This window comes from Myotis daubentonii, chromosome 9 (genome assembly GCF_963259705.1).
Source record: "Myotis daubentonii chromosome 9, mMyoDau2.1, whole genome shotgun sequence".
In the NCBI taxonomy this organism is placed as follows: Eukaryota; Metazoa; Chordata; class Mammalia; order Chiroptera; family Vespertilionidae; genus Myotis; species Myotis daubentonii.
The window spans coordinates 22,860,756-22,873,615 of NC_081848.1; the positions used below are offsets into that span (position 1 = coordinate 22,860,756).

The window sequence follows — 12,860 nt, forward strand, 5'->3', positions numbered from 1 at the left end:
GGATTTTGGTTTCTCTTCTGTTGGAATGAGGGAAGGGGAGCTTGGACTCCAATTTAATGTCTGAATTCCTTGGCATTTGTCACATTAGAGCAGCACATCTCCGGTGGCTTTCAGGAGTCGCTGCAGCATGGATTCTCCTCTAGTAGGGTAAGTCAAAGGAAGATTCAGGAAATCAAAGTCCCTTTTCCTTGGCGTTGTCTCAGAAGTAAAGGGAAGCTGTGGTGCTGATGGGGTTTTTTGCTCATCTTTACATGAGATGCAAAATCACTCTTTATGTGGGTTTCTTTCCTATGATGAGTATCTGTTATAGGCAGAGCCTTTGGTATTTCTGTGCTTGGGGGGTTATGCAAAATAGTGTTAAGGAACAGCAGTAGAACTTTGAGGAACTAAACGTTTATTTAGAGAGACAAGATATGATAGTGGGAGTTGTGAGAGTGGGAGTGTGGTATTGTGAGAACCCAGACTTTCATTGTCAGTACTCAATAAATTTTGGTGGACTTCATTATCAATTGCATATGTGTGTGTCTGCATGTGCATGTGCATGTGATGAGAGAGAGAGAGACAAAGAGAGCAGGGGGAGAGAGAGAGAGAGAGAGAGAGAGAGAGAGAGAGAGAGAGAGAGAGAGAGAGAGAGAAATACATATTCCTCAACAACATAAGAAACACAATTTTATGGACAAAGTATATAGAAAAAAATGGATTTTCACCAGGCCATACATCTAGGAGAATTCTTGCATTACTATCTGGTGTTTAATGGTTAGTTTTGTCCATATTTGTAGCCCTGTTTTTTTCATTGCTGCTTCTGCAATATTTTCAACTGTGGATGGAACCTCTAATACCTCACAAATCAAAGAGCTAATCGCTGCTGATTGCTCCTATCGCCATAGAAGGCTAAAACATACGTGGCTTTTGGACTTAACGAGAAACCTAATTTATAAAAGTAATGCAGGCATTTTCAATTCATAAATAATCTATATTCCAAAAACTCAGTTATAAAGCAAGATTTTGGATCTCCTTATACACTTTCCCATAAAAATAATGTTATGAGAGATCATTAAAATATGGGCCTACCTATATAATTATCCCAGTATCTTGAAGAAAAAAAAAAGATAGTATCGACTACCAATTGCCATGTATGAGTCACGGTATGTGTTCTGAATTCTAGCTAGAGAGATCAGAAACACGTCCCCCACCACCCACTCCCCACACCCAGCCCCACCTATGAAAATCCTGCGGGTGAAGCCTGGCCCCTACCACCTGGAGTTTACTAGAAAGGAGTTTTGAGGACATGGTTTTCACTGGGAAACATCAACCTCAATTTTCTGAGCAAGTCAATGGCAGGAGAGAAAGAGGGGTAAGGTGAAAATAAACATCGTTATGTTTATTTAATTTGTAAAAACTACTTTGATGATAGTTATAGAAACTCGTTAAAACATTTGGCATTTGTCTCATTGTCTCTTACCCTTCCTCCACCCCACTCCACAAATCAACCAGGGTCATGGTCATGGTCCTAGGGGATAATTCCAGTTGATTCTATTAGAGTTCTTCTGGCATGAACTCCTGGTAGGGACTTGAGAGGGACTTCAGATGAAGACATCCCTCAAACCCCCCTTTTAAAAAGACAATGTTAAAATAGTTTGTTATGTCGTTATCACCAAATGAGTCACCATTCATTTCAAATTGAGTTAGATTTGCCACTCCCCAAAGCCTCCCTCACTGTTGAATCTATGCAGAGGCAGACTGGCTGAGAAATCAAATAAATACTTTGCCATTTCAGATGTCCATTACTTAATGCTTTGCACAGAACAAAAAGTGGCAGTAGCTTTCCTCATGATCCAAAGCTGGTAATGTGACATCCGTTTCTGCATTCATTCAACAAACATTTATTGGGCCTTTCCTGTGAGCTAAGTACGCTAATAGGTGCTAGGTGTACGTGTGCAGCAATGAAAAACAAATAATTTGCCTGGTGAGGATAGACAGATGATAAATAGACCAACAGGTAGCAGTATAGTGTTTCATAATGTGATAAGTGCCATCGATGAGATTAATCTCATACAGGATGGTCATTCAGGAGGTCAGGGAGTGAGCCATGCAACCCCCTGGGAGAGTTCTCAGGCAGAGGGATCAGCAAGTGCAAAGCCTCTGAGCCAGCTGGATCAGAGTAAGCTAAGGGAGATGGGTGGGTGGTGAGGTCAGGCACATAGCCGGGTGCCTTAGAGGGCTTTGTAGATTATTAGAAAAATTTGCTCCTATTCTAAGTACCAGTAAGATAGGATGCTTTGAAAATAGAGCCAACAGGAATGTCAATGCACTGGATATAAGATGTCAAAGAGCAGAACCAAGGATAAAAAACATTGGTCTGTATAACTAGAATAGCCATTTACTGAGCTGTGGAATATTTGGGGAATATCATGTTTAGCAATGGGGAGGGAGGGGGAGGAAAAGTAGAATTTTCATTTTGGACATGTTAAATTAGACATGCCTATTGGCAACAAGTGAATATGTCAAGTGGGCAGAGGGATAGGTAAGCTGGAATTCATATGTGTGGTCTGGCCCAAAAGTTTACATTTGGATATTTAAGGTCACAGAAAACACCAGAAAAGAAATATAGATAAAGAAAAGAAGAGCGATTGGACTGAGTGCTGAGATTCTCCCAATTCTTAGAGATCAGAGTGTCGAAGTAGAACCAGCAAAGGAGACAGAGGTGGACTGTCCAGTGAGGGAGAAGCCATAGAAGAAGATGGTAAAGGCAAGTGAAGAAAAAGTTAAGAAGGAGGAAGTGTTTGTCTATTATGTCAAATGTTGCAAATGAATTAGGTAAGCTGAGGACTGATAGTTGATTACAAAGTTTGGTGAAGGCCATTGGTAACTTTTAATCACTGGTGTATGGTAAACTGGCTCTCTGAAAAACAACGATGAAACCCTGATTTGTTGTTTCTACCAATTTCCATGTTGTAAATGCTCCCATCACAGCCAATTTCTAGCTACAAATGCTTAAACGGGTAGCTTGCAAAATTCTTACCTATTAACAATTGGCTCCTGCTGGCTCCAGCACACGCTTTTGACAGGAACTGTTTTGGTGGAAAGGGAGGGAATTGAAGTGAATTTAAAGAAATGAAATGGAGAAGAGTTGGAGACAGTAAGTATAGATGATATTTTTGAGAAGGCATGATATAAAGAAAGGAGGTGATGACTGAATCAAGAGACGTGGTCAGCAGTTGTTTTTCTTTGTTTAGTAGGAGATATAGCAGCATGTTTGCATACAGATGAGAATGATCCAACTGGTAGCCACGTTAAAACGGCAAAAAGAAACAGGTAAAATTAATTTTGATGATTTTATGTAACCCACTATCTGCAGAACACATGTACTGAATATAAAACAATTATCCATGAGCTATTTTACATTCGCTTTCAATTCTAAATTTTCACAGTGCATTTTACACAAAAAGCACATCTCAGTTTGGACCAGCTGCCTGTGATCAGTAGCCACATGTGCATAGTAACGACCATATTGGAGAAGGCAGGTACACAGAGCCGGCTAAGGGGGTAGGTGTGTTGATGGGATGTTGTGGAAGTTCTCTTCTGTTTTCTCAGTGAGACAGGAAACAAGTTCATCTAGCAACTGGGAGTCAGAATTGGACAGGAAGTGCTGGAGGTTTGAGGAGAGAGGAAAAGGTATGAAACAGTCATGTAGGATGGAGCAAGGTACTAGAATTGGTGCCGCAGTGATGGCCCACTTGAGGTGAGTGGTACAGGGTCTGGGTGAGGCTGGCAAACTCTTGTGTGTGCTCCTCTTCAGCCACCGTACGCTCTGCAGAGGCAGGGGCAGGGACATGTATAGGGTGGACAAAGTTGGAATGAACCCAGGGGAAATTAATTCTCAGAAGGCAGATTTCAATCTACCAGCCCAATAAAAAGTGCTACAATTTCTCCATAGGAATCTTGACCTTTTCCCTTTCTGATCTAGGCTTCATGCATGTGGGTTGGGGTGGGAGTATGAGCTGTGTAGCAAGAGTGTGTGGGAAGAGCTTAAAAGCACAGTGACTTTTTTTTTTTCCAGCCACTGAACTCCTATCTCGGAATTCTCTTAGCAAGCTCTCCAAACTTTCTCTAGAGTTGCTTAACTGAGCTGTACATGCCCCATCTCTTTCCTTAGAAGTCAGCAAACTGTTTACTAAGGTTTATTATTATTGCATGGTCTGCATCTGATATGTACTTGTCAAAACTAAATGGGTGTGTTGAGCTGACTCTATATTTGTTGGAGGCTAGGAAGATGTTAATGAGGGCTCTCTGTTCCCTGTTTGTAACCTGAAGCTGCCAGTCAACAGAACAAATCAGAGGGTTTGCAGCAGCACACTGGGTCCTTATGTAAGGAGGATCACACACAATTTTTGTCTTTGCAGAATTCCTCTCTGTATAATTATTCTTTTGATCATGCTACACATGAAAAGAAAAGCAACTGGGGGGTATGAATCATGCTCTTGTTTCACTTGGAATGAACAATTGAGACAGGGTGAGGAGTCTGAGAACTGCTGGTCTAAGGGGAGGTGGCCATTTTTAATTGACAAACTTGGTGTATCTCCTTAATAGTGTCCTGGGAGCAGGCCTCAAACTATACGTTAATAACATCGATCAGCCACCATGGGTAACTATTTTCCTGGGTGTGATACTGCTGCAAGCGCAACCTGAACTTTCTCTATTACGCATGTGCGAACACTTCATTGTTGCTCACCAAATAAATTGGGTACATTTAACTCCATCTGGACTTCTACTGAAATGTCACGGTAATTCTCTCACTGGGTTGATATTCATCTGTATTAGAGGGCCTTGGAGGGCTTTCAGAACTGTCAGTCTACAAGGGGAGTTTGTGGATGCATTCAGGAGATAGCTATGTCTTCTCTGATGCCTTCCTCGACACCCAAGGCAGAATCAATCACTTGGCCCCTTGTGCTTCCATCACATCTTGTACGTATTTCAACTAGGTCCCCGAACATAAAATCACTTTCAGAACGTCATGCTTTTGCATATGATGTTTCTTCTACCTTGCCCACCTGTAAACACCTCCTTATCCTCCAAAATCCAATAAAGATTTATTGAAGGGATGAATGAGATGCTTTGTAGAGAAAGAGGCCTTCCCTGAATTGATAACTCTTTCCTTCGGAGTCCTTGCCTCATTTGGGTTATGCTTCATTTTTGGCATTTACCCAGTTTCTAAGATGTATTTCCCTGTTGGTCTCTTTCATGAGTTTCTGACTTCTCCCAGCGTAGGGACCATGTTTTATGAACGTTTGAGTCCGTAGTGCCTAGCATAGTACCTAGCACCTGATAAACCTTCACATTTTTTGTTGAGTGTGAAATGCAAAGAATTAAACATGGTTGTGTGATTCTGATGAAATAGTTTAATTTGGGTCCCAATTTTATAACCCATACAAGCTGGTATTGAAGTAAATCAACCGACTTTGATGCATTTCAAATGAGACCTCAAAATGAGGATATATTGGTTTTCACCCAAAGCAGAAGTTTATATAAAGGATGTAACCTTTTGCCCCATACACTCAGGAATTAAATTAAAAAGAAATCTAAAAACCCATTTATAGGTCATTTCAATTTGAGGCTTCTAGGTATGTAAGAAAGGTTTGTTTAAGGTTTAATAACTAAGTTTCATGTGGGTTCTTGTTTGGGAAAGAGAACTTTCACATGGCATTAATATACCATAAATTGTGATTTACAAAAACATTCTCACATCCTGCCTAAGGCAACATTTTAATTTGTCCAGTGAACTTTCCACTGGAAGAGAAAATGGTAAAACTGACAAGCGAATCTAGCTATGCGCGTTTTGTTTTGGAAACTTGCTATTCCCAAATGCTCCCTGAACTTATTTTTGCAAATTCTTTGGAAAATTCAAGAAAAAAATCGGGCTTTTGAGAAATACCTTGAGTGTCATATTTTGTATGTCAAAGGAGTATTGGATTTCTTGTTGATAACAGTTTCATTGACTTTATTTATTTATTTTTGTACTATTCAGTGTTTCTACAGTTCAGTATGTGTATGTCTTTAATCTGACATCTGATAGATCATTTTAAGATAGCTCGTGTGCCTTATGTTTCATTTGGATAAAAATAGATGTATGTGTGGGTTTTTTTTAAAGTTTTATGTACATCTATTTCATTTTGCTTGACTATATCTTCCAAATAACAGGCATTTTATATTGGGTAGAAGAATGGATGGGTGGATGGATGAGTGGTTGGGTGGATGTTTGAATAATGGGTATATGCTCCAAGTGTTGGGTACAAGTCACAGCTTTGCTACCTACCTATTCTCTGGCCTACAGCAAATTAATGACCTGAACCTCTATTTCTTCAAATGTGCTTAACATAGTAAACTAAATAATACATATAAAAAACATTGTATCAACAGTGATGATGCACAGTGAGGGCTTGGAAATGTTAGCTGATGTTATTACTGTTTTTAACAATAAATGGCTTTAACCAAATCACCCTTTTTAAAAAAAAAAAAAATTTAAGGGTCAATAATAAAACATGTAGAAATTATGAAGTGTTGATTGTGGTACCTTTGGGAATACCAGTGATTTTCTAATCATTCCAACTCAAGATCTTCTATTCATAAGAAGAGTGTAGTTAGTAACAGGGTGCTTCCGTTTCTACTTATAGAATTACAAGCAGAGCTTAGATATGAAAACATTCGCATTCTCCACCATGAGACAACAGCTGGTTGTGCTATGTACCATGTCTTATTAAAGCCTCGCCGTTCTGTACAGTTTGAAATGTTTATGAATTCTAGGTAAGCCTTCCTAAAGCAGATGGCCTTTCCCTCTAGGGCAGGGGTTCTCAACCTGTGGGTCGCGACCCCTTTGGGGGTCGAACGACCCTTTCACAGGGGTCGCCTAAGACCATCGGAAAACACATATATAATTACATATTGTTTTTGTGATTCATCACTGTGCTTTAATTATGTTCAATTTGTAGCAATGAAAATACGTCCTGCCTATCAGATATTTACATGACGATTCATAACAGTAGCAAAATTACAGTTAGGAAGTAGCAACGAAAATAATTTTATGGTTGGGGGTCACCACAACATGAGGAACTGTATTAAAGGGTCACGGCATTAGGAAGGTTGAGAACCACTGCTCTAGGGTGACACAGGCTCTCAAAAGCGGGGTGACCATATTTTAAAAGATCTGAAACGGGGTTGAGATAGGTAGCACAGCTTCCAGTTTTACTACTTTTTCTCCAGACATCTCTAGAGGGAAAAACAGCACGAGTTTTAGGCAAAGAAATAGGCCCCAGAGGGGTTCCTCAGCGCAGAGGTAGGGCGGACGGGTGGACTCAAGGACTTAGGTCCTGTTCCAAGGATGGCTGTTTGCAAGGAACTTGCAGCTTTTCTGGTTTTAACTTGAACAGCTGGCCCTTCCTTCTGGGCGGGTGGGTAAGGGCACTGAAGCTGATGAGAAGAAGGCAGTGGAGTCCTCAGGTGCCGGCTCCAGCGAGGCCTGAGCCACACGGGCACGCGCGGATGGCTGGAACTTGAGCAAGGCCTCCTGCCTTTTTCCGCCCATTTCTGTGCGGAGCTGGCCCTCCCTGGCAGGAAGCGCCTGCCATGTAAGGAGCGCGGGCCATTGCCGCCCGCCGGCCCCCTCCCCGCAGGCTCCTTCCTTCTCATTGGCCTGCAGGCTGGCCCAGGCTTATCCCTGCGAAGGTTCGCATTTTAAAAATGTCTCCTTTTGTCAACTTGAGATTATCCAGAATTTAAAAGCGGAAAGGAAGAGAGGAGTACAAGGAAGCTATTAAAGATATATTAAATAAACTCTACTGGGAGCAAGTGTGTGTTTAGGAGAGAATCTGTAACTTTTGCAAGGGAAGTTTGGGTATTGCTTATTATTTTAACAAAGAGGGTGTGTGGGGTGTGTGTGTGTGTGTGTGTGTGTGTGTGTGTGTGTGTGTGTGTGTGTGTTCTCCCTGTACTGGAGGAGCAGATGTTTAAAGGAGACAGGCAGGAAGCAGTTCTGACAAATGAAAGCATTTTTTGATTGAATTCATGAGCTAAGGTTTCCTGCCAGTAATTCATTCAACCCTAGGCTACATAAAAGAAAACCCCATGTAATTGAATTTTAATCGCCTAACTTTTTAACATACAACCAGACCAGGCAAGTGTAGCTGCCACAGGTAAAACTGAAATAGTGCTGTGAGCCGATTTTAGGTTATTATTGATTGGTCGTTTTAAACAGTTATGCTACCCTCGCTTCAGACCGCTCCGGCTTTCTCTGGGCCTGTGTGCCAGAGGCTATATCTTATTGTCTGTGTAAGTTAAAATCCTTCCTCCAGACTTTTCCCCCTTTAAGCTGTTTTGTGAGCAGGTGCAGATGGCTCTCATGAACGGAGCCAATTGAAACGTTCTGTTTCAGCTCGCAGGAACTGGAGTTTTTAAAAAATGTACCACTGCGTTTCGTGCTGCATCTATACTTCAGCTGGAAGATGTTCCCCCTGTTTTATGATGAAATCTGCCACCTCTGTTTCTTTCTCTTAATGAATTCGCTTTGTTTACAGCCTGAAGGAACTCTTGTTACCAAAATCCCACCCTCAACACTCCTCCCGTATTTTTCAGTCTGGTGATTTCACAACCAGGGCAATTGCAAAATAAGGGTAAAGGGGCATTTTTTTTTTTTAATCCCTGGAGTTTTTTAAGACCTTTTTTTTTTTTCCCTTTCTTTTTTCTTCACAGTGCACTCAAGTAAACAGCTTCAGGAAGACTCAAAACATTGAGAACGTTGCACGTTTTCATAAAAATAATGGGAAATAAGTCACTTTGCGTAGCCACGCCTTAGGATTTTAAACCAGGCTACGGAGAGTGGAGAGTGGGTGCATGCTAATGACTCTTGGTTTGGTGCTTGCATTGTTGAGTTCTCCTCGAGCAAAACAAAGTGAAGAGTGAGCTGATTCCTCTGGCACACAGAAGGCTCTAGTGGCCGTGGTGGGAATGGGCTTCCGTTCTCTGCTCCAGCCACCCTCCCACGGGCACGCAGGCAAGCCCATAAAGCAAGTCGCCATAGCCAAAGGCTAGAATTGCAATAATGTGCAGTACCCAGAACTGAACAAGACCCAAATATTAATGTTGTAACTGAACCAACACATGTTCAAAATAGATGTCCTAAACTAGTTCAAACCAGAATAATACTCCAACATATTTTCCAAAATGATTGAACACAATAAAACGGGGAACTTCAAAAAATTCCACAAACCTAACCTGAAACAAACCAAGAGCCCACTGGTTTGGATGTGTGCACTGGCACTGCCTCTGGGATCCCAGCAGGAAATGAGGGTTTGGACACTGCTCTCCTGTTGACCTTCACATGGATGACTGGCCCAGGGACACTGACTCAGGCAGCGAGTGTTAACAGGCAATACCTGTTATGTTGTCAGCGAGATACAAACCAGAGGGCAGGGGTTCTCACTCTTAGCGCTATGGGCGATTTGGACCAAATGACTCTTTTTGTGGGGGCCTGTCCTGTGCATTGTAGAATGGTTAGCAGCATCTCTGACTTCTACCCACTGGGACCAATAGCCCCCCTCCCTGTGAGTTATAACACTTCAAAAATATTGCCAAATATCTCCTGAGGTCAAACTCACCCCCTGCTGGGAAACACTGCTATAGGAGAGCAGTCACCCGTCTCCTGCATTGTTTCAGAAAGGTTGTTCCAGTAAATATTGCAAAGAAAATCTATATACTTATTTGCCCACAAGGATCACCTAGTAGAAAATAAAAGCCATGCTCAGCCCATGTGGCTCAGTGGTTGAGCATCAATCTATGTACCAGGAGGTCACAGTTCAATTCCCAGTCAGGGCATATATCTAGGATGGGGGCTTGATCCCCAGTGTGGGGCATGCAGGAGGCAGCCAATCAATGATTATCTTTCATCATTGATGTTTCTCTCTTTTGCTCCCTCTCGTTTCCACTCTGAAATCAATTAAAAAAATACATATATATATGTTTTTGGTATGTCCCCATTTCAGAGTTATTTCTCTATGAAAGCAAGAAAACTTTCATGTTGGAAAGACCATGTTGATAGTATTATTGTGAGGCAAAACTAGTGAAAATACCATGAGTTAGTGGAGACATTTGTAAATTACACACTTTTATAAAAAGTCTACCTCATATCAACTTATGGTCTTGGTCATAAAATGATTCCAGAATCTTCTGACCCCACTGCAGTCAGTGTTTACCTTCCTATTCTGAGAAAAACAGTTGCAGAAATGTTTCAACGTATTGAGTCTACTAGAGTTTCTAGTTCACAAGCTAGGGAGACCCTGTTTGATCCAGGCTGCCTACGTACCCTACGTGAATTATGTGTTAGAGTGCTATTTTGGGAGAATTAGACATCTTAATTATAACTTCCTTTTTAGTTTGCATGTATTGTGTGTATATAGTGTATGCCTTTGACATGAAATGTATAGTTATTCTGCACTTCAGTGAGAAGACTTTTCATTTTTATATAATATAACAGCACCTTTCCCTGGCAACTTTCATTTGGTAGGAAGACTCATTTGTACATGAGAGCATTATTGGGAACAGTGGGTTTCGCCAAAACTGTAATGTGGTAATTGCATTTAAAATTGAGCTGTGCCAAAGCATTGCAATAACAATAATAAATTCACTAAATATATAACACTGACACAGACGGTTCCTCAGCTTTTCTTAATACTGTGAAAAACAAACCAAATTTTCTATTTTTGTCTCTGAGGAAAACCTCGGGAAAGAATAATCCCAGTATAAAACTGAATGGCTAATAGAGTTTTCAAATGGTTTCTTTTAATGGTGATTTAGTGCTCAAAGGCACAGACCCTTAGCTCTTATGTAGCTTTTGTCTTTAACGTGGATTATAAATCAAAGTGCTATATAGCAACAAAGAAAAAAGTTATTGGTTAATATTTCCTCATAGACTGTCCAGTGATGCCTATGAAGCCAAAATAACAAGAGCCACTCCCTTAATCTCCATTGATCACCCCACCACTTGGTTCAGAATCAATAGTTTTCCTCTTTTACCAATGAGACAACTGTAGCTCAGAAAAGGTAAGACATGGGCAGGCCATCCCCGCTGAGGCAGTGGGGCGGGGAGAGGGGCCGGGGAATGAGGAATACTGATATTTGGGAACTTACTTGTATGTCTTTAACTTGAATCATCGCTCTGCTCCATGACATGATCACCATTCTGCTCTAAGGCATAGGTGCCATTATTCTGTTTTTGATGCTGAAACACAGACTCCAGGTAGAAACTCGTAAAGTAGACAGTTTATAAATGGTAGCCCTCAAATTGGAAACGAGGGCTTGTGACTTTGTGTGTTTTTTTTCCTGATTCCCCCGTACCTTGCATAAAGGAGCCCTGGCTGATGTGGCTCAGTTGATTGGGTGTCATCCAGTGCACCAAAAGGTTGATGGTTCGATTCCTGGTCAGGGTTTTGAGCTCCATCCCTGTAATGGCGTGCAGGAGGCAGCTGATGGATATTTCACTCTTTCATCCATCACTCTTTCATCATCTCTCTCTCACTCCCTCTCCCTGCATCTCTCTCTCTCTAAAAATCAATAAAAATTAAAAAAAAAATAAGGAAACTAAAGGTATACTGATTCCTACTTAATAATATATCAACTCTTAACTATTAGAATGTATAGTCACATTACATCTGGCCTCAATTTTTAGGAAAACCAAAAACTCTGAAAGTTCTTGCTCTGTTCCAGGAATCTGCCCTTACTCCGAAATTGGCCAAAACGTCCAAGGTCTTTGTACTGCTCTCCAAGGAGAACCACCTCAGAGAGATGATAGCACTGGCGGTGACGTACTCCAACAGAACAGCAGTACAACAGCTATTCTCACTTCCATCTCTTCTACTACCATCACCCAAATATGGTTTATTTTTTCACAGTATTTTAAAAAGCTGAGGAACTTTCATCTCTTCTACTGTCATGAGGGGAAGGAAGAAAATTCACCACCGGGAGCTGCAGCCTAGAGCCTTCCCTATCTCCTCCCAATGTATGAAAGCATCCAAACCTAACAGGGTCTGCCAGCCACTTAGAGAATAGGATAGTATTCACTTTATAGCACTCAGAAGGATTGGGCCATACCATATCAATGTGTTCCAGTGTGGGAGCTTGAGTATATAATAAGGCAGTTCTGACATTCTTAAAAGTGTTAGCATGATTTACATCTTTTGCTGCCATTTAATTGTGTCCACTGTCTTCCTCCTGGCTGCCCAGTCTGAGCCTTTTAGGTCTAGTTCTGGTGTCACATGCTGTTTCTGACTTGGACTTTGGCCGAAATGCCTCTTCATTCCCTGTTCTCTCACAGTCTCCTGAAGCCTAAAGTTGCTGCTTACTTCTTTGGGCAATGACCCTTCAAACATTTCTATTAAATTATTTACACTTAGTTCTGTTTCTCCAAGAAGTTTCCATCAACTGTATTCCACTGGTGACTCAATCATTTTCTACCCCATTTTGTGAACAGATTCTTCATTGGAGTGGCTCTATTCATACCAGACACTTGAATAAGTCACATTTCTTGGCTTTACTCTTCCAGTAATTTCTGGCTCATTAGAACATTAGCAGACAAATACGGTATGATCTCACTTATATATGAAATCTGAAAAACCAAATTCATAGAAATAGAGTAGATTGGTGGTTGCCAGGGGCTGGGGAGGTAAGGGAAATGAGTGATGATGGTCAACAAGCATAAAACCCCAGTTTATGTTCTCACTTAACATCATCTCTATAGGTTCTTGGAAACCGACTTTAAGCAAAACAACATATAATGAAACCAACTTTGCCATAGGCTAATTGAGATAAACAAGACC

At 41.1% G+C, this 12,860-nt stretch overlaps 1 protein-coding gene and 1 long non-coding RNA gene across 2 annotated transcripts in view; one reads left to right on the forward strand and one right to left on the reverse strand.

The window, feature by feature from the left end:
* LOC132240643 (uncharacterized) overlaps positions 1 to 6,950 on the reverse strand; it is a 139,866-nt gene extending 132,916 nt beyond the window's left edge. The window contains exon 1 of the long non-coding RNA XR_009454369.1: positions 6,854 to 6,950. This is a non-coding gene — a long non-coding RNA (uncharacterized LOC132240643). The remainder of the gene's footprint in view (positions 1 to 6,853) is intronic.
* The window catches only part of MAML2 (mastermind like transcriptional coactivator 2), a 357,003-nt gene that overhangs the window by 87,565 nt on the left and 256,578 nt on the right, over positions 1 to 12,860 (forward strand). The gene's annotated exons all lie outside the window — the stretch shown is intronic.